This window comes from Chelonoidis abingdonii, chromosome 4 (genome assembly GCF_003597395.2).
Source record: "Chelonoidis abingdonii isolate Lonesome George chromosome 4, CheloAbing_2.0, whole genome shotgun sequence".
NCBI classification, from domain to species: Eukaryota; Metazoa; Chordata; order Testudines; family Testudinidae; genus Chelonoidis; species Chelonoidis abingdonii.
The window spans coordinates 17,928,372-17,952,800 of record NC_133772.1 but is presented as its reverse complement, the minus strand read 5'-3'; positions in this window follow the sequence as shown (position 1 = coordinate 17,952,800).

The window sequence follows — 24,429 nt, the reverse complement described above, 5'->3', positions numbered from 1 at the left end:
CTTTATAAACATTTATTAATTCGGTCTCATAACACGCATGAGGTAGATCAATGTTATCAGCCCGTTTTACAGACGAAGGTGGGGGATGAGAACCAGGAAGGCAAAGCAACTTGTCCACAGGTATCTGGTGAGTCAGTGATGGAGAGAGCAACAGAAACCAGGAGTTCTGTCTCCCAGTCCAGTATTCAAAGCGATGGATACCGCTGACTGTCAGTGTCTTTTGTAGCATAAGGAAGGATAGTCTTGTGGTTAAGGCATAGAGGCAGGGAATGAGAAGGGAGTCAAGCTTTTCTCCCTGACTTTGCTGCACACTGCCTCTTTGACTTTGGGCAAGTCACTCTGTCTCTCTGTGCAGCCGATACCCATCTGTCCTCAGGGAGCCCAGTACCGTAAGCCACCATGTTACCTCTCTGCCTCAACAAGAACTGAAACAATGTAACAGCTGCCTGCTGCACCTAACTTGCCAGCAAACTCCTCGAGACTGCCAGTCTAACCTGGCCTTGCAGGTAACATCTAGGGAACCCCAGTTCCCCGGCATCTTTTTGCAGTGTCCAGTCCCTCTCACTGGCCATTAAGGTGACTAGACAGCAAGTGTGAAAAATAGGGATGGGGGTGGGGAGTAATAGGCACCTATGTAAGAAAAAGACCCAAATATCGGAACTGTTCCTATAAAATTGGGACATCTGGTCACCCTACTGGACATTCATAGAAAGTAAACAAGTTCGCTGACTCCAAAGAGACAGAATACACACCAGTCTTTTGATTCAACTGGGATGCATAGCTTATTTCAATATAACAGCACTGAGATTGTTTATGGTAAAACTCAGTTTATTAATAAAGAACATAGATTTAAATGATACTGTGCAAGAGAAAAAGAAACTGGTCTGGTTACAAAAATAACCCACTTCCTAATGTCTAAAACTTTATTCTAGCAAGCTAGATCTTTGCCAAAACAATTTCTTACTTACATGAAGTCATCAGCATCTCCAGTCTGTCAGGTAGGAAGATCTGCTTTTCACAGAATCAGAAGGTGCTATTCTCTTTGTTCCCTAAGTGATGGATAACTAAGGGGTTCTCTTCCTTCTCTTGTAGAGTCCAGAAAACTTGATACGTATTCTTTGAAAGGTAAACAGAAAAAGTTCATCTCCCCTGCTGCTTGTTTTCAGCATACAGACACCAAACCCCTTCTTCATCCTCAGGGAAAATTGCTTTTTCCAATTGGCTTACTCACGTTGTTTACCTTATATGTAAATGTACTTTCCGTGTCCTTTGCCTGTAATCAAGCCAGGCAGACCGGTAACTCCACATTCCTTTGTCTAGGGCCAGCTTGTTTATCACCTGAAACCACCTAACTTTGTGGGTTCAGATTCCACCCACGAAGTTGAGTCCAAACTTTCAGAAAGTCTGGGATTGTCTGTATGCGGGGGGCATTTGGAGACTAGAGGGAATGAAATGCTGGATCCAAAGCATTACCTTGGTTTGGACATGGAAAACCAAAATAATTCTATAGCTAGAAGAAGTAACAGGCTTGCAGTTTAAGCAAGTTTCCTCAATAAAAGCCAACCATTCTGAACCTGAAAACTACAGTAAACAGTCATAGCAGCTTTAGAATGAAATGAATATTTTTCATGTCCCCTCCCAAGTTCCATGTGTCCTTTTCCTCTCGTTCATGCTGGGGCCCTCTGCTGCAGTTCTTCAGATTCACTCTGGGAAAGGGTGGCACAAGAGTGGGGCCAGTTCTGGATTCACTGAAAATGGATGGTACCATTGGGGACGGATGAGACAAAAAGATAAGATAAAAATACAAAAAATAGAGCCTCCTTTATATTTTATTAGGGATGTGATGTGCGACCTGCAGTGTTCTTCATGCTAGAGAATGGGGACTGGGGCTATCTTTTTGTTCTCTGTTTCTCCAGCGCCTTGCTTCATGGAGTCCTGGTCCATGACCAGGGTTCTCATGCATTGTGGTAATATAGATAATAATAGAGAAAAAACAGAGCTCAGTTACAATGAATATAAAAGGGATTCTTTATGGAGGCTGCTAGACATAGACAGACCTTGTTGTTCTCTCGGGCTTTCTAGCTGCCAGCTTGTGCTGCCTAGTGTCCTCACACAGTGTCTCCTTATGTTCCAGCCTGGACGACACAGTCATGGAAGGCACTGGGGATTCCACTACAGGCTCAAGTCTTGGAAAACTTGAAGTGCTAATCACTAGGAAGTTAATTTCAGCTGTAGAGTGGTGCTCACAGATCTCAGCATGTGGTGAGAATTTGATCCCTGAGATACCGAACCTTGATGGGTTTTCTGTGCAGGATAAATGTGCAGGGAAGGCATGCTATGTATGTAATCAAAACCTTTCACAAACAGTTATTATCATATGTTCTGTCTCTCCTGCTCTGCTCTGATTATGACAGTTTGTCTTGATCGCGGGACAAGTGTCTCGTGGGCCTGCCACACTGCAGTCCACCAAAGTCTTGAGGCCGGGAGATCTATTTCTTCTTCCCTTAAATCACATCTTGGAAAGCTCACCAAACAAGTTAGGATGCTCCTTTGCTTCAGAGCTGCAGATACTTTGCAGTACAGAGAACCAAGTTCAGCCTGGTGTAAGCAGGTGTAATTACCCGGGAGCTGAATTTGAACCTAGAACTCTGAAGATTCAAGGAAGGTGATCATAAGGGATTAAACAGATTAGTAGTGGGATATGAGACCTTTTGAGCTGGAGTTTTCAAAGGGGCCTAAGGGAATTAGGTACTCAGATCTGGAATCAGGCACCTTTTAGGCCTCTTATTCAGCAGTCAACTGTTCAAATCCAGTCCAAGACAATAGTGGTTACAATCAAAGGATGGATGTTCAGGTATCTGTGGGAAGTTGCACTACCACAATAGACATAATAACAATTAGTTGATCGTCTTGTCTATGAAAAGGCTAAAATGAACTGATGGTTTCAGACCAGACCTTAGAGTTCACGGGCCCTCATCTTAAAACCGCCACTAGGGCTGGCGCTGACTAGTGATCTCAGCATCGAGGGCAAGGGCTGAATGGATATGGAGACGGAGACCTTCTCGCCCTAAGAGATGGGCCCACTAGGACTGGGTTGATGAGCATATTTGCAGATGTATGTGAGCAGCTTGTTCCATGCCTAAATAGAGGATGAAGCTCCACAGTTCTATTCTAGTCTATTCAGGTTCTTGTATTGCGCCTATCACCATGATATCTGAACACCGAGGAGAGCCCTCTACAAACTGCCCTTGCTGGGTTCCCTACTTGTTTCATCCCGGTAATTTTGAGTTCAGATCTGCTTAGCTTGCAATTAATAAGATGTTTGTTGTCTGCCAGCCCTACCAGCGCCCACTGGGATCTGTGAGTCAAACTGGGTTCTTTCCTTCTTGTGGACCATCAGCAGTAATACAAATTCAACAGACCAAAGTCTGCCCTAATGCCTTGGAAACCCACTTGCCTTTAGCATGGTGGAACAGAAGCAACTGAGGGCCAAATTGGACCCTACACATGGAAGTTGGTTGACTTGATGTGTGAGAATGGAAAACATCTCCCTCTCCTGGGGCCATCTTCGTCGGGCAATATTAGCTAGAGGAAAAAGCAGTGGCCAACTTGTTTTCATCTCTAAGTCAGCAGATCTGACTCACGATCCACACAGGGAGGGGAGTAGTTCTGTGAGGTCAGAAACCAAGGCACAGAGAGGGAAAGTGTACAAAAAGTCCAATGTTGCACATTGAATCGAGGGTGGTCCTGTGAGCGGAACCCAGGAACCACCTTCTCCCACTCCAGTGTTGGAGTCAATCAATCTTCAATGGGGGCAACCTGTATCACTTTAAATAGAGAGACCTCCACTGGTGAAATAAATTTCCCACTCCTTTAACATATGGTACAGACTGTGTGTGTGTGTGTGTGTGAGAGAGAGAGAGAGAGAAGCTTTATTTTAGACAATGGCCCTTTTTTAAAATTCCCTTTTCCATGAAGGACCTCCACTGTTTGGTAGGGCAATGGAATAACAGGAGGAGTTAACAGTCAGGTGTTTTACCTGATGGACTGCTAGCCCTCATTCTGGGTTTGTTGCTAAGTTGGACATACATACGCTGAACTGGTGGTGCATACATGACTCCAGCTTTTGTTGACCATGAATGGTTGTAGGATAGCTTGGGCAAAGATGGAGAACTAGCAATATAAATCAGGCCCTGTTAAGATTTGCCTCCGACTTTCAAAAGTCAAAGGTCCCCTAGGCTGCTCAAAGACATTTAAAGTGCTTGAATCTAAGCGCAGAAAGGATAAATATTTTGGTGTCTTAAACTGTGGCATGGCCTTCCTGGAATAGTGCAGAATTCATAATAGAAGGCAGAGAAGTCCAGAGCAGAGGAACAAGAGAATCAAAATGCCAAATATGTGTATGTGGGGTGGGGGAAAGCTGGCTGTGTTCCTGCCAGGCACTTCAAGATTAATATACATGAAATCTCTCGAATGTTTTTCATACATTTTAAAATTTGATCAGCCATATGAGGAGGTCTGTTTGCTAAATTTAATTGATGTAATTCAAACACAGCGGGCTTTCAGATGATGGTTATACAGAGTAGGTGTCATATTGAACATCATTTAAAAGGTATGATTAAATGCTAAGTAACAAGACCTGGACCTCAGTGTAAGGTGGACCGCGTGATGGGTCAGAGAGTCTGGTTTCAAGAGGCATGTGTGATGGAGACACCCCACTTAAAGCTATTTCAGAACAATGGCCCACATTTGGCCCTGGTGTAATTCTACTGCAGTCCATGAAATTACATTAGAGATCAATTTTTTTTCTATTCAATCCAGGAATCTTAACGATTCACTGACTGTTTACTCAGCAATGGGATTGGGCTTCAAAGCAACAAGCTGAGATGCATGGGGATGGAACAGCTGATTCAGGCTCACTGGCACAGGTCACCTGGTGCTGCCTAGGGTGCAAGCCACCTGTAAACAATGGTTACCTCATCTGTAGACATGTCTGATGTCACCAAATAATTGTTTTCCCAGAACTATGTGTGGGAAAGGGGTGTGATGAGAGAAAAAATGTGCTGAGTGCTGCTGTGGGAAAACCGTCAGAAGGACAAAGCAGGACTTCTCTACCATAGAATGTGTCTCTGCACTCGAAGAGCATCACAGAAAAGAAAACACTGATTGCTAAGGGATGGTGCATGGGCAAATCTAGAGGGTCAATGTTATTAGAGCAACAGAGAGACTAAGGTGGTCCATTCACAGCAGTCACACACACACACACACACATGCACACACGCACGGAACGATAAAAGTAGCATCACTGAAGAGCAAGAGCATGGTTGAGCCCAAAGTCTGTAAAGTGCTCTGGGATTGTTCAGAGTGAAAGGAGCTATATCAGGGGTAGGCAACCTGTGGCATGCATGCCAAAGGCGGCACGTGAGCTGATTTTCAGTGGTACTCACATTGCCTGGGTCTTGGCCACCAGTCCGGGGGGCTCGGCATTTTAATTTAATATTAAATGAAGCTTCTTAAACATTTTAAAAACCTTATTTACTTTACATACAACGATAGTTTAGTTATATATTATAGACTTATAGAAAGAGACCTTGTAAAAATGTTAAAATGTATTACTGGCACGTGAAACCTTAAATTAGAGTGAACAAATGAAGACTCGGCACACCACTTCTGAAAGGTTGCCAACCTCTGTGCTATATACATGTGAGATTTTCTTCCTTCTATATCACCACGACTACCTTACCTCTCCACCCGTGCTGCTCCTTTTCTTCCTCTCCTGACACCATCACTGCTGCTTGTTTTAGTGCTGGAATGAAGATTTTTTTCCCCACCCCAACATGGGTTCTCTGGGAGTCTGAGAGTGCTCTGTATGTTCTAGGAATTCCTTGGTCCTCCCAGTATCCTCTAACGAGCAACAGTGCAGTAGCCAGGGGACAGCTCCTGGGACTAGGAGTCAGCGAACCTGCGAACCTCTGCTACTGAGTCAGTGACTTCCCTCAGTTAAGTCATTTGACCATTGTGCCTTAGTTTCCCTATCTGTAAAATGGGGATATTGATACTGACCTGCCTGTGTACAGCACTTTGAGATCTGTGGATGTGAAATGCTATAGAAATGCTGTTTATTATCTACTCTCATCTATTTAGGCCTGTTTTCTTCTCTCATGCTGATGTAAATCAAGAGTAATACCACTGAAATCAACCGAATGTAAAATTGGTGCAAGCTGGTAGAGGATCAGGTCCTCTATCTTTGAGGCGCTCATCACATGCAGTATCTGGGTCCCCAGTTCTCAACTGGATTTCTTCTCCAAAGAGCCATGTTGCCTCCATCTCCAGAGAGCAATTGGGTTTGAGGAATCCAAACCCAAAAACTTCTGTCACGGGACCAAAAAAATAGCCAGTGTATGGAAAAAATCAACTCTTTCCTGAAGGAAAAAAAAAAAGCATTAGAAAAAAGCCGACGTATTGAGCTGTGACATATGGTTACACAAATAGAAACCACAGAGGGGAAAATCATGTTTTCTCTTTCATTATTTATCACTCTCTAACCATCTCCAGCTGGGTGAGTAAACAGCCTCATTGGGCTGTAATGAGAACAGCCTGCTGCCACTGTGCACGCAGCTGCCGGATTCCAATGGTGTGAGGAGTGCGTGTGTGCGTGCGTGTTTGTGTGTGTGTCACCTCGCCTAGCCACTGTCTTGGACAGTAAACAGGGTCCACGGAGGCAAATCTCCAGATGGTTTCCTCCCACACATTGCTACCGCTGTCCATTGTTCCTCTTTTTCACTCATTCTCCCCCATCCCATTTGCTTGTAGCTATCTCTGGTGCAAGCAGGGTCGATGCCATCACTGTCCAAAGCAGGATGGGTGCAGCACACGCTGTGCCATGCAGACCTGTGCAATGTGCCTGTGGCATTCTCCTCCGATGAGCGCTAACTAACTGCAGACTTGGCGTTAAATTAACCACACAACTCCCTGTTATTGTTCAGGGGAATTATGTGCCCAATTTCCCCCCTGCACTGCATTGCAAATTGACTCCTAAGTGTCCCGTGAAATGGCTGCATAATTCACACATTTAGGATCTGGTGGCACAAATTCGTTCCAAGCCAGAAGATGATGGAGAGCCAGAGACTTTATTTTATTTTGTCCTTCTGGAGCTGTCTCACTCACTTTAATCTGTCTTTTTTAAACTGATCTCTCATTATTATAGAAATTAGAGCTGAGGGGAGTCGCCTGCCTCCTCACCCCCTTTCTTTACAGCATTCTCCATCCCAGGATCTCAAAGCGCTTTAAACACTTTAACAAATTAAGCTTTACCACCACAGTGAACCAGGATCAATTTCCACTCTTTACACCCTGTGCGACCCCAGAGATACAGAACAAGTGACCTGGTTCCCGTGACTATACTTTAACCACTAGACCTGCTTGCTGGCTGTGAGCCTGGTCCAACTCCCATTGGAGTGAACTGAAAATCTCCACTGAGTTCCAGGAGAGCTGGATCAGATCCTACGGGCTCATGGGAGATTTAGTATTGTCTTTATTGGTTAACTGCGAAGGGCCTCACCCAAAGCCCACTGCAAACAGTAAGAATTTTTCCACTGCCTACAGTAGGCTTTGGATCAGCCCCGTTATTAAGTCAGAATATTGTAGTGTTTCATCCCTCTGCCCCTAGCTACTTTCCTGTTTTGCACCCATCTCTCTCCCATGGTAAATACCAAAAATGGCTCCTCTCCAACTGACTGCAGTGGGACCAAGTTCTGTGCTTTACTCTCCAGTAGGTAACTCCTCCAAGTAAGCCTGAGAACAGGAGCCCATAACACACCTACATGCCACTTAAAACACAGGGTCAGTAAACACTCTTTCAAAAAGCAGCATCACCTGAGAGCTGCACAGTCTTCAGCGTGAATAGCGATGAGGAGAGAAGTGCTAAGTCAGAGGCTCCCGGCAGAGATGTCTCTTCTTCTAGGCTTTTCTACACTGTACTTAGGGGCAGTCAGTCTCCCAGCCTCTGGGTTGCCCAGTAACAGAGCCTGGCCTATTATCATAAGCAAATAAGTGTGAACATTTCAGCATCTCTTTGAAACATTGAAAATTACCTGAATTTGGTGGGGAAAGCGTACCACAAAATTCATGAAAGCAGGCCTGTTTTAGTGACAATTCACCTGTTTTTCAAATCAAGAAGGGCCACGTTGCCATTTAAAATGGGCAATAATTTGAATGACATTTGGTCCTTTATGAAATGTGTTTGTAAACAGACCGATCTGAATGAAAATTGACCCAATTTTTCAAGCCAAATAAGGGCAAAACTTCCAACAAAAATGGGCCACATTTTGATTGAAATTAGGTCAGTTTTGAGCAAAGGCCATGAAAATGTGCAAAACATTTTGTATGTTGTTTTTTTTCCCTATGGGAAAGTTCTGTTTTAATGACTTTTTATGGAAATCTCCCAAAATACATTACAAATAGAGCTGCAAAAAAAAAAGGTGTGAAAGAAAATCTGTTAGTGCATTGGCCCACCATCCCCAGTAGGGGATTGTCTTAAAAAAAAATCAGCTTGAACAAATTAGAAAGTTCACCAGTGCTGGCACTGGTGTATTTTCCAGTGGATTTGGAGAAAAAGACTGAAATTGCCTTGGTGGAAATGTTTAAACCAAATCTGAGTTTTCAGTCTAATATGTAACTCCTTCGTACACAGTTAGCCAGGTCATGATTACACAGATTGGGTGGTAAATTGTAATTATATTTGCTTTAAAGCTCCTTTATTCTAACGATGCTATGTCCAGCACACTTAGTGTCATGGAGAGTCAGAGACCTTATCTAAAGTTAGGCACTCAAATTTACCAGCGTTACCCCCAAGTGAGAAGCCAGTTTAGAAAATTTGGCCTTGGCTGTGATTCAGCAAAGCATTTAAGCACGTGCTTAACTTTAAGCATGTTTAAGTCTCATGGCATTGAAGCATGTGCATTGCTGAATCGGGGCCTTTCTACAGTTCATAGCCACATAGCTATCATGTTAATAATATTAGGCCTGATCACTGCAGGTTTTCCTCTAAAGTGATTGCTCTTGTGTGTTCTTACACAGCTCAATGCTTCTGAAATCAGTTGAGGTTAGAGGAGAACTAAGTTTGAAAACAGGGAAGAAAAACAATTAAAAACCCCACCCCAACCCAAAACCAAAAGTAGTTGGATTCAGAGTCTTTGGTGTTTTGAAAAGAAGATCTCAAAATAGTGTTTTAAAAATTCCAAAAGGGTTATTTAAAGGACCGCTTGTAGGGAGGAGAGCCCTGAAGTGTTTGTATTGTATTTCGTATTCATGTGTGAAAAGCTGTCAGACTGGGAGTCGCATCATCAGTGATTTCTGCCCTGCTGCTCTTCTCATTTTGCTGACTGGAGACAAAGGGCCCGATTTCCCCCCTTTTCCTTATGCTGGGTGTCATCATTCAGTCCTGGACAACATGGATGTGAAGTGTTACCCTTCTGATGGGCAGAATTTTATCCTCTGCACAAGTGTAAACGGAGCAAAGATGGGGAGAATCAGGCAGAGAAACTCAGTTTTGCCCTTAGTTTGGAAGAGAAGAAGCAGGGAAATCTGATTAATTCCAGGATGAAAACAGTTCTGATTCACTCTGCTGGAATGATTCCCTATTAACCTCTGTTTTTTCCAAAATGCCCCAGTTTTTCCCTTTATTGCAACAAATAATTAAGAATCCAAAACGCTAACACTTGTATGTGCTCTCCCACATTATTTAATGGAGACTTGATCGAACTGATTTAGGTCAGATTTGGCACAAAAAGGGAGGGCTTGGTAGCTGAACTGTTTTACTCCGCACTGCTGCTCAGGATAAGTGCCGTGCTAAACTGTGACAGATTTAAGCATATGCATAAGAGCTTCGCTGCACAGGAGCCTAAAAAAGCTGTCATGTACAGAACACTTTTGTCAAAACAGATGCCCACTGGAAAATGCCATTTTGATCAAATCAATTTTTTTTTTGTGAAATCATATTGATTTTGATTTAAAAAATGGCGGAGAAAAGTTTCCAAGATGTCAAAAATGTCCCATTTTGACACAGAATAGAAAGTTTTGATTTTTCTTTTTCAAATGTCTTTATTTTGAAATGTTACTTGGTTTTATATTAAGCACTGAAGTAGAAATGAAATGTTTTGAATATATCAAAGCAAAACCCTTCAGTGGATCTGAAATAGTTTTTGTTCATTAGTTTGTCTAATTTTGTTTCACAAAACAAAATTTGAAATTTTGGCTTTTTGTCCCAATTTGAGATGACAAAAATGTCAAAATTTGGGGGGGATGAAATCTCTTTTATTACTAGCTCTGCTGCCACAGGTGCCGTTGGGCTGGGGTGTGTTTTGTTCAGTCTAACACATTTATATTGACACAGTGCCTATAAGAACTGCATAGATAAATTGTCAATACAGAGTGTGGGCTTGATTCGGACCTCACACTGGTGTAAATCTGCAGTAGTGCCATGGAAGCCAATGGAGGTACAGCAACATAAAATCAGAGGGAAAGAAGAGTCAGGCCCCATCCCTGTTGTACAGTAAGTAGCTTAACTCCAGTTATGGAACAAAGTTCTCTTGTATCACCCCTATAACTTATAATCGCTTCCCGTCACGGTGGTGTTTTGGAATTGTCTCCATTTTGGAGGGATTGTCTCTGTTTTTTCAGGGCAATCTCATGTCCTGCTGCTCTAACTTGGGGGACATGAGCAGGTCCCAAAATAACTTTCAAGGGCCAGAAAAACCTGTGATGTTTCACACCATGATGTAATGACATTCTGACAAGAACATGCTTTAACATACTGTCATCCTTATCTGCACCCTTAGCCAATTAAATACCTTTGAAAAGTTGTCCCTTGCTTCCTCAGTTTTCCCATCTCCAAAATGAGGACAAAGACATTGGCCTTCCTGTGCAATGTGGCCTGTATAAGAACTGACTATTATTCCTAAATGGCAATGCTATTTTTAAAAAACGCCTGGTGTTATATGCAGTGTTGTTATAGCCGTGGTGGTCCCAGGATATTAGAGAGGCAAGTTGGGTGGGGGAATATCTTTTATTGGACCAACATCTGTTTGGTGAGAGAGGCAAATTTTCGAGCTACACACAGCCCAGACCTGAAGAAGAGCTCCGTGTAGCTTGAAAGCTCGTCTCTTTCCCCAACAGAAGTTGGTCCAGTAAAAGATATTCCCCCACCTGTCTCGTCTGTCTATGTTAGAGTGACCAGATGTCTCAATTTTATAGGGACAGTCCTGATATTGGGTCTTTTTCTTACATATGCTCCTATGGCCCCCCACCCCTGTCCTCATTTTTCACGCTTGCCATTTGGTCATGCTAGTCTATGTTAGAAGTTTGTCAACTCTGTATTCCCAAGCAAATCCTTCCCCACCTTTTCACTCCATGGGGACAGATTCTGATCTCAGTAACCTTGTAGTAACTCAGGGTTTACACCTTGGCATCACAGATCAGAATCTGGCCCCCCTGCATCTCACCCCGCCAGACTGCTGTGAGGGTTATAACACCATCTGAGCATTGCTGGCTTTTTTCTTTTTTTCCTTTTCTCTTTAATTACCATGTTAACATTCTCTCCATGTAAACTTTAATGAACTGTCGTCAGACAAAAGTAATCGCCAATCAGCAAAACTTAATTTTACAAAAAGACAAAAAGAGGCTGCACTCTAATTGATGGAAAATTGGTCGTTTCTTGTCAGGTTATTGTTCATTTCCTGGTCATTAATGACTGTGTTTTCCACCAATCAGGACTCTGAACAGGGATCCCATAAAATATCTTCCAGTTTCTTATGCCACTGAACTGTACATTACTTGCTGCCCTTTAAACTAACCTTGTCAGGTCAAATTTGGTCCTAAATGTAGCTGTTCTAAAGCCTAAAACCAATAGAAATAGGTCCATGAATAAACTTTTAATGAAAATTGGAATGGAAATATTTTTTTAAAAAATAAATACATTTCCTACCCCGAACATTACTGCATCATCTTGCTAGTGTGTGAAAAGCCACCAGTGAAACTGACAAGAAACAAAATGAAACTGACTAATCTATTTCCATCATGGCAAAAAAAAAAAAGAAATCAAACATAGTCAATAGAGAAGAGTCAATTTGATTTTTTTAAATTCCTTTCTGTTTTCATAATGTAAGATGTTACTGGTGTTGCAGGTAAAGGAGTTTTCCGGTCCAGTTCTGATCTCACTTGCACCAGGAGTAACTCCACTGAGCTCAATGGACTTGCAATAACAGTATAAAGGCAGTATCAGAGCAGAACAGGTTTTTAAAAGATGGGATTTTTAACTAGCCACTGTGCTTTATCATGCTGCTCTTGGGAGAGAAATAAAACATCCACATTTTTCTTTTCCTTCCAATATTGGCCACTGAAATTTTCCCAGAACTGCCTCACACAACTCCACTCAGTATTGGTCATTATTTGTACTATACGTGGTAGTGCCCAGAGGCCCCAGTTGGGCTCGAGTTTGCTAGATACTGCAGAAATACATATATATTAGACAGTCTCTGCTGCTGCTATGGCCGGTCTAAAACTGCAGTAGTTATATACCAGTATGGGGACAAAGTGGGGAATGAGGGGAGAGAATAACCACCAGACATCATCAATGTCCCCTTCCCAAATACATCCAACACCAGGCCACAGGAGCTGCTCTGGAAAAATGCATGTTCTACACAGGCTATTACGGTAATTTGATAAGCCAGTTCTTCGTGATATGAATCTTTGCCTTCGTTAAAGGGAGGGGAAAAAAAACCATTGCATTTTGATGGCTCACAGGGACAGTTCATTAAGCAATCAACTCTTTAATGAAATATTTCTTTGTTAAAATATTCATTGATCTGCTGCAATGTTGCATGGAGAAAGGAAAGGACTGCGTCCCAAATGCTTTTCAGTCAGACTCCTCCCAAGCACACACTTAAAACAGAAGATTGTGCCCCAGCTTTACAAACATGGTAATTCATACATCAGACCTTGTCAGGTGACCTTCGGGGAGTCCAACCAAGACCCTCGGGGTGAAGCAAAGATTTTTTTTTTCTCTGTCTCACCATTATGCCTAGTGATCACTGAGGTTTTACACACCATACCCTGGTCTTCTTCTGAGCAAAGCAGACATCAGACAGACAGTAGGAGACAGAAAGTGGGATGGGCGACTGGCTTATATTGTAGGGAAACAACGGCCCCCATTTAGATGACGTAAAGGGAGTATTCAGGGGCCATCTGCTCAGCTGGTGTAGCTTACTGGCAGAGCGAGAGAGAGGTCAGTTTACACCAGCTAAGGAATGAGCCCTTGATATCTGGGGCAACACAGTGCCAAACGGCAGGAGATGGGGAGAAAGTTGAACTGAGAGTGAGGGAAAATAGGTGAACATGGGGTGAAGAAGAATGCACTGACATGAGGACCAGGGCTAGCAGCAGCAGAAAGGCAGGAGAACAATGGGCAGAGGGTGGCGTAAGGAGAGAATGAGGCAGGGAAATAGAGGGCCTGATTCTCTTCTCTGAGTGGTGGAAATCAGGAGGGGCTCATTCAAAGTCAATGGGCCTAATCCCCAGTAGATGTCAATTGGTACAGTTCCATTTGATGTCAGTGGGCCAGACCTTCAGCTGATATACTTGAAGTCGGTGAAGCAATGCCAGTTTACACCCAATGGAGATTTGTCCCAGTGCAGTGACATGAGGGTAAAGGAGAGGAGGATCAGACTCAGAGAGCAGGAAAGAGACAGAATGAAGAAGAGTTAGAGAGAGAAAGAAAGAGAAAAGCAAAGGGAGAGAGATTAAAATTCCCAGCCAAAGTGCTGGAATCCACTTCTTTTACTCGCTCTGATTAGTGCATTGCCCTATGAGTAACTCCACTGCTTTTAAAAGGGGAAGCCGCTCACAGAGTGAGGTACCACTCCCTGTGTGAAAGGATCGCTCCCTAAGGAAACCATGCAGACAAACACTGAGTGGTGTGTACAGGCTATGTATGGGTAACATTATTTGAAAAGCAGACAAATGAAAAGGAGTGAGTGGGGGGAACCCAGGCCTGGCTCACTGTATCCAAATGAGCGAGTGGTAAAGCATAACCAACTCTAGGCAGGTGGTACTACAGCCCTTGGTCCCTTTCCATCAGGCACAGCATCAGCATTAAGCACTGGTCAGCTGTACACAGTTCTGGAATTACATCGTTCTCCCGTGTTCAGACACAGTCCCCTTAAACCCACCAGCTTTTCTTCTTTAGGCTAGGGAAGAAAACTCCCTCGCTGCTGATTTAAGCCCCTGATCCAGGGATGAGGATTCTCAGGTGAAAGAGGGATGTTGAGAGAATAACGTTCCAGTCTGTGGGAGCCCAGGGCTAGCGTCCTTAGGGGGTGTTGGAGAAATGGCTGTCATTGGAGTTATAGGGCAGAAGGAGCAAATCAGACAGGGTTTATTATTAAAGAGATGATCATTTTAGGAACATTTCCCTCTTCCCTCCTCAGTATAAACTTGGTTGTAAACCAATTGCCTTGATACCTGTTGCCACTCCCCCAATAATATGTAGCACTTAACAGCCTTTTGCAGTCATGGATTAATTAAACCTCCCAGCCACTCTCCCTTCCCCCAAGGCAGGTCAGTATCGACAGCCCCATTTTACAGACGGGGAAAGCGAGGCAAGGAGCAACGAAGGGATTTGCCCAAGCTCACAGAAGGAGTCGGTGTCAGAGCTGCATTCCAATTCATGTGCCGGCTTGCAGTCTCATGGATCCCTTTATCCCATATTCCGGGGGGGATAAACTACTGCTCCCAGTGCTGGTCACACTGGAGTGTCCCTGCCCTGCCCTCCTAGGTTCAGAGCTTGTAAGGGGAACCACATCACTTGAGGATGCTAGCTTGCGAAAATGTGATGGAAGCTTTTCTTGACTAATGCCAGTGGAAGGCAGGCAAGGCAGATGGGGCAATGGTGTTGGGGAGGGAGAGATCAGTTTTTAACCCACTATAAATAGGAGTCTGTTGCTTTAAATGTGGAGCCAGCGCCTTCTCATCACTTACAGTAAATGTATCACATCATTTCACTCCCTTACGCAACATGAGCTCAGTGTCCAAGCACTGGCCACAAACCCAGCCAGCAGATCCCAGGCAGATGCAAGGATTTCACAGTGATTACACAGGACTTGCAAAGGCGGTCACACACTAGAGGGATGTGTGAGCCAGGGAAGTGGGCTTGGCAAAGACACCAGCCACCTTTGCTCTCCCGGAGGCCCGGGAAATCTCAGAAGCCCCTGGCTTCAAACCACCCTTTACTTCTCCTTGGTCCTGTGATTCTGTACCTCCCCATGCATCTCCCAGGATCCAATGAGTCCATAGGCCCCACACTTCTCCTGGGTTCCAGTGATCTTCCCCTCGTCTCCACTGGGACCATGGAGATTCCTCCAATTCTTTAATCCTCCTGTGACTCCATGAAGACGGAGCTCCTTTTCCAGCCAAAGCTCAAAGGAGCCAAGTCTAGATAGGACAAACGTGTCTCCTGAAGACATAGCAAAGCAGGGATGGGAGCTAATCAAGCTGGGTCTGGGTTTTGCAAAAGTAAAGTACGAATGGCTTGAATCCAGGTCCCATTTGATCCAAACCACAAAACTTGGGGCCAAGGAATTGGGATAAAAGATTCTGGGTTTTGGCCCAGCTCCACAATTAACCCCCATCATGGCCAGGATGTTGATGAGAATCAAAGGACGAGCAGGAAATGTCAAAAGGCAGAATTCAGCTGTTGTGCGAAGTCACCCTCTCAGGTCAAGGACACATGGGACTCAGCTCAGCGGCAATTTCTGGAGCTGGTATTAGAGCTGCTCAAAAAAAGGGGAGTGTCTTTGGTGGAAAAAAGGCAACATCATTTACTTGAAAATTTAATTTAAAAAATGTATGTTTTCAGATTTTTCTATAAACTCTGTCTCCCTCAGAAAGAGAGAGAATATTTGGTTTTTCAAAACCAAAACAGAAAAATTTGGTAATTTGTAGTTATTTTCTTTCCCCCACCCTCCCTGTTTTTCCTTTCTACCTTTCTGTTTTTTTGTTTTTTTCATTTTGTCACTGTAAAAAGGGAAAGAATGGGAGAGGGGAAGAGAGCCATGAAACTGAACATGGGGGGTGGGGTGCAGAATGTATTCTATCTTTTTGTCAAATAATCAGAAATTTACCTTTTTAATGAAAATTTTCTCTGAAAAGTTTTATTTTGAAAAAAGGCCATTTTTAACAACAAGAAGAAAATGTTTTGAATGAAAAAGTTGGCCTAGTTCTAGTTTTTCTGCTCTCCATAGTACATTAGAGTCACAACCTGGTGAAATCCGTCCATCTCCAGTCTTTGGTGTCAAAATCTGCTACCTTGTCATACTATGCACATGTTGGGTCATCAGTGGGAACTGCTACGTCCAGAGCACAGTCCTCGTGCACTTGAGCAAAAGAACTGAGTCCGCTAGCTGGAGCAGTAGCACCTCTTCTGTAGATCAGCCATTAAACAGATAAAGACACACGGGGCCAATCTTTTGCTGTGACACTTTCTTGGGGCCTCCAGGACTATGAGTGACCTTATTACCCATCTGCATCAGCATAAAAGGGATCTGTTGGTGCTACATTCAGTGACATCTCCTTGCCACTCCTGTTTGTTAGCCAGGCCCACAGATTCCTTAAGACTTCACCAGTCCTAACTTTGCCTTGCAGGTAACACTGTCCCCCAGTTCCCAACCCCCCAGAAGAGCATTCACCTGCAGTATCCAGCCCCTATGACTGGACACTCTCAGAAATTACCAAACCCACTGGCTCCAAAGAGATAGAATAGGCACACCAGTTGGCTGGCTCAGCTATGTAACAGCACTGAGATGGATTTATAATTAAACTAGCATAAATCCATTAATACAGACCAGAGCTTTAAATGATACTAAGCAGGGCTAATAGAAACAGAAAATGGTTACAAATAAAAGTGTAACATGCTTTCCAGTAATTAAAACTTGACCCAACAGATTACAATCCTTGTCTAGAAAACATTTCTCCCCTAAAGCAACCTTTCAACGTCACCCACCCACATGACTGGGGATCCACCATTCATAGAGTGCAAAGAGCATGGATCTCTTTATCTCAGTGATGGATTACAAACGAGTTCTCTCCCTTTCCTCTTTTAGTCCCATAACCCTTTGAGAGGTGTTCTTTTGACTGTGTCCCCAGAGAAAGTTCTCCTCCCCTGCTGTTTGTGCTCCAGGGAACAGACACAAGGCTGTTTTTCTCACCTTCCAGATGACTTGCTTTTCTGTTGACTTCAGATGCAAATACAGAAGCCTTTGGCTGGTTTCACAATACTTGATTCAGGACAGGTACCTTGGCAGACAGGTAAATCCACTTTCCTTTGTCTGGGGAAGACTTGTTTATCAACCAGGCTTGGTGGCATGGTTTCAAATAAATGTTTAATGTACACAGACAATTTTTTCATTAACAGCTGTATACTTGTCATGTAACTCCTAAGATGACCAAGATGACTTGTTTTCATTTGATATCTTACATGAAATTCTTCAGAGAAAAATACCCTGACCGCACTGTGTTAGGTGTAGAGAGTTTGTCAGGCTTGATAGAAGTTGCTGTTACAAAGACTCATAGACTTCAAGGTCAGAAGGGACCATTATGATCATCTAGTCTGACCTCCTGCACAATGCAGGCCACAGAATCTCACCCATCCACTTTTATAACAAACCCCTAACCTATGTCTTAGTTATTGAAGTCCTCAAATTGTGGTTTGAAGACCTCAAGCTGCAGAGAATCCTCCAGCAAGTGACCCATGCCCCATGCTGCAGAGGAAAGCGAAAAACCTCCAGGGCCTCTGCCAATCTGCCCTGGAGGAAAATTCCTTCCTGACCCCAAATAGGGCGATCAGTTAAACCCTGAGCATGTGGGCAAGACTCACCAGCCAGCACCCAGAAAAGAATTCTCTGTACTAACTCAGATCCCATCTCATCTAGCATCCCATCACAGACCACTGGGCATACTTACCTGCTGATAATCAAAGATCAATTGCCAAATTAATTGCCAAAATTAGGCTATCCCATCCCCTCCATAAACTTATCAAGCTTAGTCTTAAAAACAGATATGTCTTTTGCCCCCACTACTCCCCTTGGATGTGAACCCTTTGCCAGTGGGCACTGAGGGGCTCTTAGGGTCACAGTTACCTTTATGATGCTAACAAGCATATGAGCCACTAACCCACAGTGTTGGAGACTGTAAACTCAGGATGCAATCTGTCCTCCCTGAAACATCCTGCTAACTGCGTTTAGATTTCCCCACTTTGACGCTCTGCCTTATTGTCTGAGAGTAGATAAACCTTCCAGGAGCCAATCCTAGGGGCCTGATCTAAAGCCGAGGGAAGATCATGGCAATTTTTCCTTTAACTTCAGTGGGTTTTAGATTTGGTGCTAGATTAAAACTGTCTTGAAGGATCTGAAAACTTTTGGGGTTTAAATTTTCTATTTTTTGATGAAAAATGAACATTTTCAAGTTTAGTTGAAATCAGAATTTTCCATTGAAAATTTCATGGAAAAATTTTGAACAGCCCCAGCAGTTGTTGCCTAAAAGAGGCTCAAGTGTCATGACCCACAGGCCTCAAACTCAGGTCCACAGGAGTAGCCATGCTTCAAGCCTCCATCTGGCGACCTAGGAAGCTCAGCCCAGTTTGAGGCTCCAACCTGGTGCCCTGTAGTGGATACCCAGAGCAGCTGATTGGCCCACTGTCCCTTCTTAAGCCAGCAACAGGAACAGGAAGCTGTCTGAACAACTGTGATCCACTTTGCTCTGGACTGCATACCATGTGCTTCCTGCTCCTCCAGCTTGACTTCCTGGCATCCAGAGCTGGCTTAGCTCTTGATCTCTGACTTGTGGTTCTGGTCTCCAGTTTGTGTCCTGCCTCTGACCTCTTAGTATCCTGAGCCGGCCTGACTCTGGTTACTGACTCAGGTTCTGATCCCAAGTTTGTCTCCTGCTTCGGATCTCCTGGTATTCTGACCCAGCTGACTCCTAACCGTGGACTCTGACTCTGACCACTAGGGACGGCTGCCCATAACCCAGCCCTGACATCAGGCAACAGAAGAAGCTTGTCTCTCTGGAAAGGATTAAAACTGAGATAAGCCACTTTTCTGGAAAATTAAAAGATTGTGCCTGCCTTTGGGATGAGCCACGTTCTCCTGCAGCTACAACTATATTCAGGGCCGGCTTTATGAACTGCGGGGCTCAATTCGAATACCTGATGGCAGTCAGGGTCTTCAGCAGCACTTCGGCAGTGAGGGGTCTGCTCTGGATCTTCTCCGGCACTGAAGGACCCCCCACCGCCGAATGCCGCCGAAGACCCCCAGAGCGGACTGCTGCTGGGTGAGTTAAAAAAAAAATTAAAAAGTCGCCTAAGGCGCGGGACCCTCTGAGGCATGGGCATGGAGTCCTCATAGGCGCAGGGCTCGATTCCGGGGAATCGGGGGAATCGACCTACAGCCAGCCCTGACTATACTAACTCTTTGCCCTCCCATCTGATGATCTCAAAGCACTTTACAACCATCAGTGAATGAAGCCTCACAACACCACTGGCTGATACATTAAGGTATTAGAGTTATCTTTGTTTCATAGATAAGCGAAGTGAGGCATAGAGGGGTGGAGTGATTTGCCCCAAAGTCTTGCCAAAAATCTGTAACAGAGGCCTGATCCAACATCCAGTGAAGTCAATGGAAAAAAGCTAGTTATCAGGCCATGCCTCCGCTCTAGAACCCAGTCTCCACAAATTCTTCTCTCTGGGTTAAGTCATGCTGTTGTTTTCAATCTACCAGCTGTAAATCCTGCTATGTCTCTAAACATCTTCACTGCCATTCTTGTAAGAGGAGATAATACATGGCTAAAATCTTTGCACACCACAGTGAATACCTACCTTTTTGTTTTTCTTTCTTTCTTTCTTTTATTTTCATCACTGTGATATTTGAACACCTATAATATCCCCTGCTAACCTATATGTCTACCCTGCCATTGGAGGCATAATTGCAGCTCAGGTAAGCATACCCATGCTAGCCTTAATCTAGCTAGCATGGAGAAAAACAACAGTGGAGACATGACAGTCTGGGCTTCAGACTGGGCTAGGGATGTGAGTAGGGTGTGACGCTGTCATCGGGGAGCCCAGTAGCATAAGTCACTGTGTTACCTCTGCCTCAAGAGTGAGCTTTTCTGGAGCTTAAGCGGTATGACAACTCCCTAGCCTTGCCCGGAGACTCCTCAAGATTCTGCCAGTCTAAATCTTGCCTTTGCAGATAACAGGCAGGGAACCCCAGTTCCCAAATTCCCCATGGGTGTGTCTCTGTAGCGTCTGTCCCTGTCACTGGACATTCACAGAAATTAACCAAGTCCACAGTCTCCAAACAGACAAAATAAACACCAGCCTGTTGGTTTAGCTGGGGGTGCACACCTTTCTTTGGCATAACAGTACTGAGATGGTTTGCAGTAAACTAAGAATAAGTTTCTTAGTAAAGAACATAGATTTAAGTGATACTAAGCAAGAGAAAAAGAGACGGGTCTGGTTACAAACAAAAAATAACCAGCTTCCTAGTGTCTAAAAGTTAATTCTAGCAAGCTAGATCTTCACCTAAAACAGTTTCCCATTTACATGAAGCCATCAGCATCTCCAGCCCGTCAGGTGGAAGGAGCCACTTTTCACAGAATCAGAGGGTGCTGTTCTTTTTGTTCCCTAAGTGATGGACAACTAAGGGGTTCTCTTCCTTCCCTTGTAGAGTCCAGAAAACATTTGATACATATTTTTTGAGAAGTAAACACAAAGTTCCTCTCCCCTGCTGCTTGTTTTCATAGATCTGCAGGCACCAAGCCCCTTCTTCATCATCAGGGCAAATTGCTTTTTCTAATTGGCTTAATCACTTTGTTTACCTGATATGTAAATGTACTTTCCTTGTCCTTTGCCTGTAATCAAGCCAGGCAGACTTGTAACTCTGCATTCCTTTGTCTAGGGCCGGCTTGTTCATTCACAGCCTACCCAGCATATTTTAAGAACATAGTTCCTGTGCACATGCATAACTCTTTATACACTACCAGTGCATGCATCACATAATGCTATTCATGACCAGCATGTCATCAGTTTTTATATGGTACCTTACAGAATGCTGTTTGGCTAAGTATTTTGACAACAGTGTGCCCTTTGCCAGTTGGCATAAAGGGGCTCGTAGGTCAGATAGATACTCTTAGGGTACGTCCAGAACTACCCACCATATTGGCGGGTAGTGATCGATTTATTGGGGATTGATATATCATGTCTTATCTAGACGCGATATATTGATCCCGAACGCGCTCCCCGTCAACTTCGGAACTCCACTGGAGCGAGTGGCGGTAGTGGAGTCGACGGGGGAGCTGCGAACGGCAATCCCACGCTGTGAGGACAGAAGGTAAGTCGGAATAAGATATGTCGAATTCAGCTACGGTATTCCCGCAGCTGAAGTTGTGTATCTTACATCGACACCCCCGCCCCCAGCCCCCCCCCCCCCCCCCGGTGTAGACCAGGCCTTAGAATCATAGAAATGTAGGGCTGGAAGGGATCTCGATAAGTCACCAAGTCCAGCGCCCTGCACTGAAGCAGGACCATGTAAACCTAGACCATGCCTGAGGGGTGTTTGTCCAACCTGTTACTAAAAACCTCCAGTGACAGAGATTCCACAATCTCCCTTGGAAGCCTGTTCTAGAGCTTAACTGTCATTATAGATGTAATATCTAATATCTAACCTAAATCTCTCTTGCTGCAGATTAAGCCCCATGTTTCTTGTCGTACCTTCAGTGGACATGGAGAACAATTGATCACTGTCCTCTTTATAACAGCCCTTTATGTATTTGAAGACAGTTATTGGGTCCCCCCTCAGTCTTCTTTTCTCAAGATATTTTTTTAACCTTTCCTCATTGTTCAGGTTTTCTGAACCTTTCACCATTTCTGTTGCTCGCCTCTGAACTCTTTCCAGTTTATCCATAGCTTTCCTAAAGTGTGGCACCTAGAACTGGGCACAGTACTCCAGCCTCACCAGCGCCGAGTAGAGTGGGACAGTTACCTTCCATGTCTTACATACAAACCTCTCATGAATACACCCCAGAATGATATTAGCCTTTTTCGCAACTGCATCACGTTGTTGACTCATATTCAACCTGTAATCTACTATAACCCCCAGATCCTTTTCAGCAGTACTAACCCCCCAGCCAGTTATTTAACATTTTGTAGTCATGCATTTAATTTTTTCTTCATAAATGAAGTATGTGGCACTTGTCTTTATTGAATTTCATCTAATTGAATTCAGACCAGTTCTCTAATTTGTTGGTTTGAATTCTAATCCTATCCTCCAAACTGCTGGCAACCCCTCTCAACTTGCTGTCATCTGCAAATTTTATAAGCATGGTCTCCGCACCATTATCCAAGTCATTTATGAAAATACTGGGTAGTACCGGCCCCAGGACCAGGGGTGGCTCCAGGCCCCAGCACGCCAAGTGCGTGCTCGGGATGGCAAGCCACGGGGGGCGCTCTGCTGGCGCCGCAAGGGCAGCAGACAGGCTGCCCTCAGCGGCTTGCCTGCGGAGGGTCTGCTGGTCCCGCAGCTTCAGCGGACCTCCCGCAGGAGAACCAAAGCCGCGGGACCAGCAGACCCTCCTCAGACTAGCCGCGGAAGGGAGCCTGCCTGCCGTGCTTGGGGCAGCAAAAAGCCTAGAGCCGCCCCTGCCCAGGACTGACCCTGTGGGACTCCATTTAATACACCCTCTCAGTTTGATATCATTCTGGGCAGGCGGGTACAACCTACACTGAAGCCTGTGTCACCACATCATCAGTGCTATTGCAGTTGTACCACCACATGAAGTGTAGACATACGCAACCTCTGAAATCTCCTTGATGTTACTATGGCCAGCCTTGATGTCCTTCAAAAGGTGGCAGTATTAGGAGCCCCAGCCAAGGGCCAGGACCCCAGTGTGTTAGACGTTGTACAAACACAGAACAAACATATGATCCCTGTCCCAAAGAGCTGACAGTGTAGGCAGAGAAGCAAAGTTTTAGCTCATCCAAATACCTTTTAATTAATATTTTCCCCCATTGGCAGAGCTGAACATAGCCAGTCTTTTGGCCCCATTTCTTGTCACCAGGGCCGGCTCCAGGCAGCAGCGCAGGAAGCAGGTGCTTGGGGCGGCCAGTGGAAAGGGGCGGCACGTCTTGGTCTTCAGCGGTAATTTGGTGGCAGGTCCCTTGGTCCCTTTCTGCTGCCGAAGAGGAAGAGAGGGAGCGAAGGTTCCGCTGCTGGATTGCCGCAGAAGAATGAAGCGGTGTGATTGAGCTGCCACCGAAGTGTCACCAATCAGCTTTATCTCTTTTTTTTTTCCCCCTTCACCGCTTGGAGCGGCAAAAAAGCTGGAGCTGGCCCTGCTTGTCACGTGAGTCCTTCCTGCCTCTCACCTCTAAAGTAATGAATGCTATTTGATATGTCACCAAAGTGGTTAAGTATATGTGGAGAAATGGGGGCAAACGTGTTTTGATGGGAATGTTCACTCAAAGAGGGTTTATTTTCATTCAAAAATGGGGCTCATTTTGGATCAAAAATTCAGTCCATTTTCACAGGAAAACAAGGCAATATTTGGTCAAATAACTCACAAAAACATAATCTTTTATTCAGATGCTGGATCCTTCACCAGTGCATGAAAATATTAAAAATCTTGAATTCTGCACTGATTTGCATATTTCTAGGAAAACCTTACACCCTCTTAAAAAAAACCCACTCACTGATGAGGATGAGACAGTTCTCAAGATAGGAGAAAAATGGGATGTGGGTTGGAATTTCAACCTGAATTATACAAACTAGCACTAGGAACAAGCACAAAGCAACTGTAATTGAGGGGAGTGGGCTGGTTCTTGGCTCTTTAGGGGGACTGAGGCTGGCCTTCACCTGTGACTCATTAGCTGCCTCTTATGTGCCCAGTCAGAGGCTGCAAGTGACCTGGTCCTTAGATAAAAGGCCTAATATGCCACTCAGAGAAGAGTGAAATCTGCAGGGAGGCTTTTGTAGGAGATCCTGGGTCAGGGATCCGTCAGCAGGACCTGGTTTAATTTATGTTGGATTACTGGGAAATAAATCTCTGCCTAAAGGCAGGGATGGAAATTCTGCCAATGTTGGGAGTTTTATTAGATATCCTTGCTGATGAAATGGCTCCTCTGGCTTATACCAAATCCCTGGCAATGTTCTAGCTCAATGGTGCCTTAACACAGCGGCACAGAGTAGTGACTGGTAGTGGTGATTCCCAAGAGAATCCAACTTCTCAGCCTCTCTGGGGGATTCTCTTCTCTGGGGTTGGCTCTGAATTTGCTAAGCAGCAGTGGCATCTTCCAGGTTTGTGAGAAACGTCCCGTGCATTCAGTTT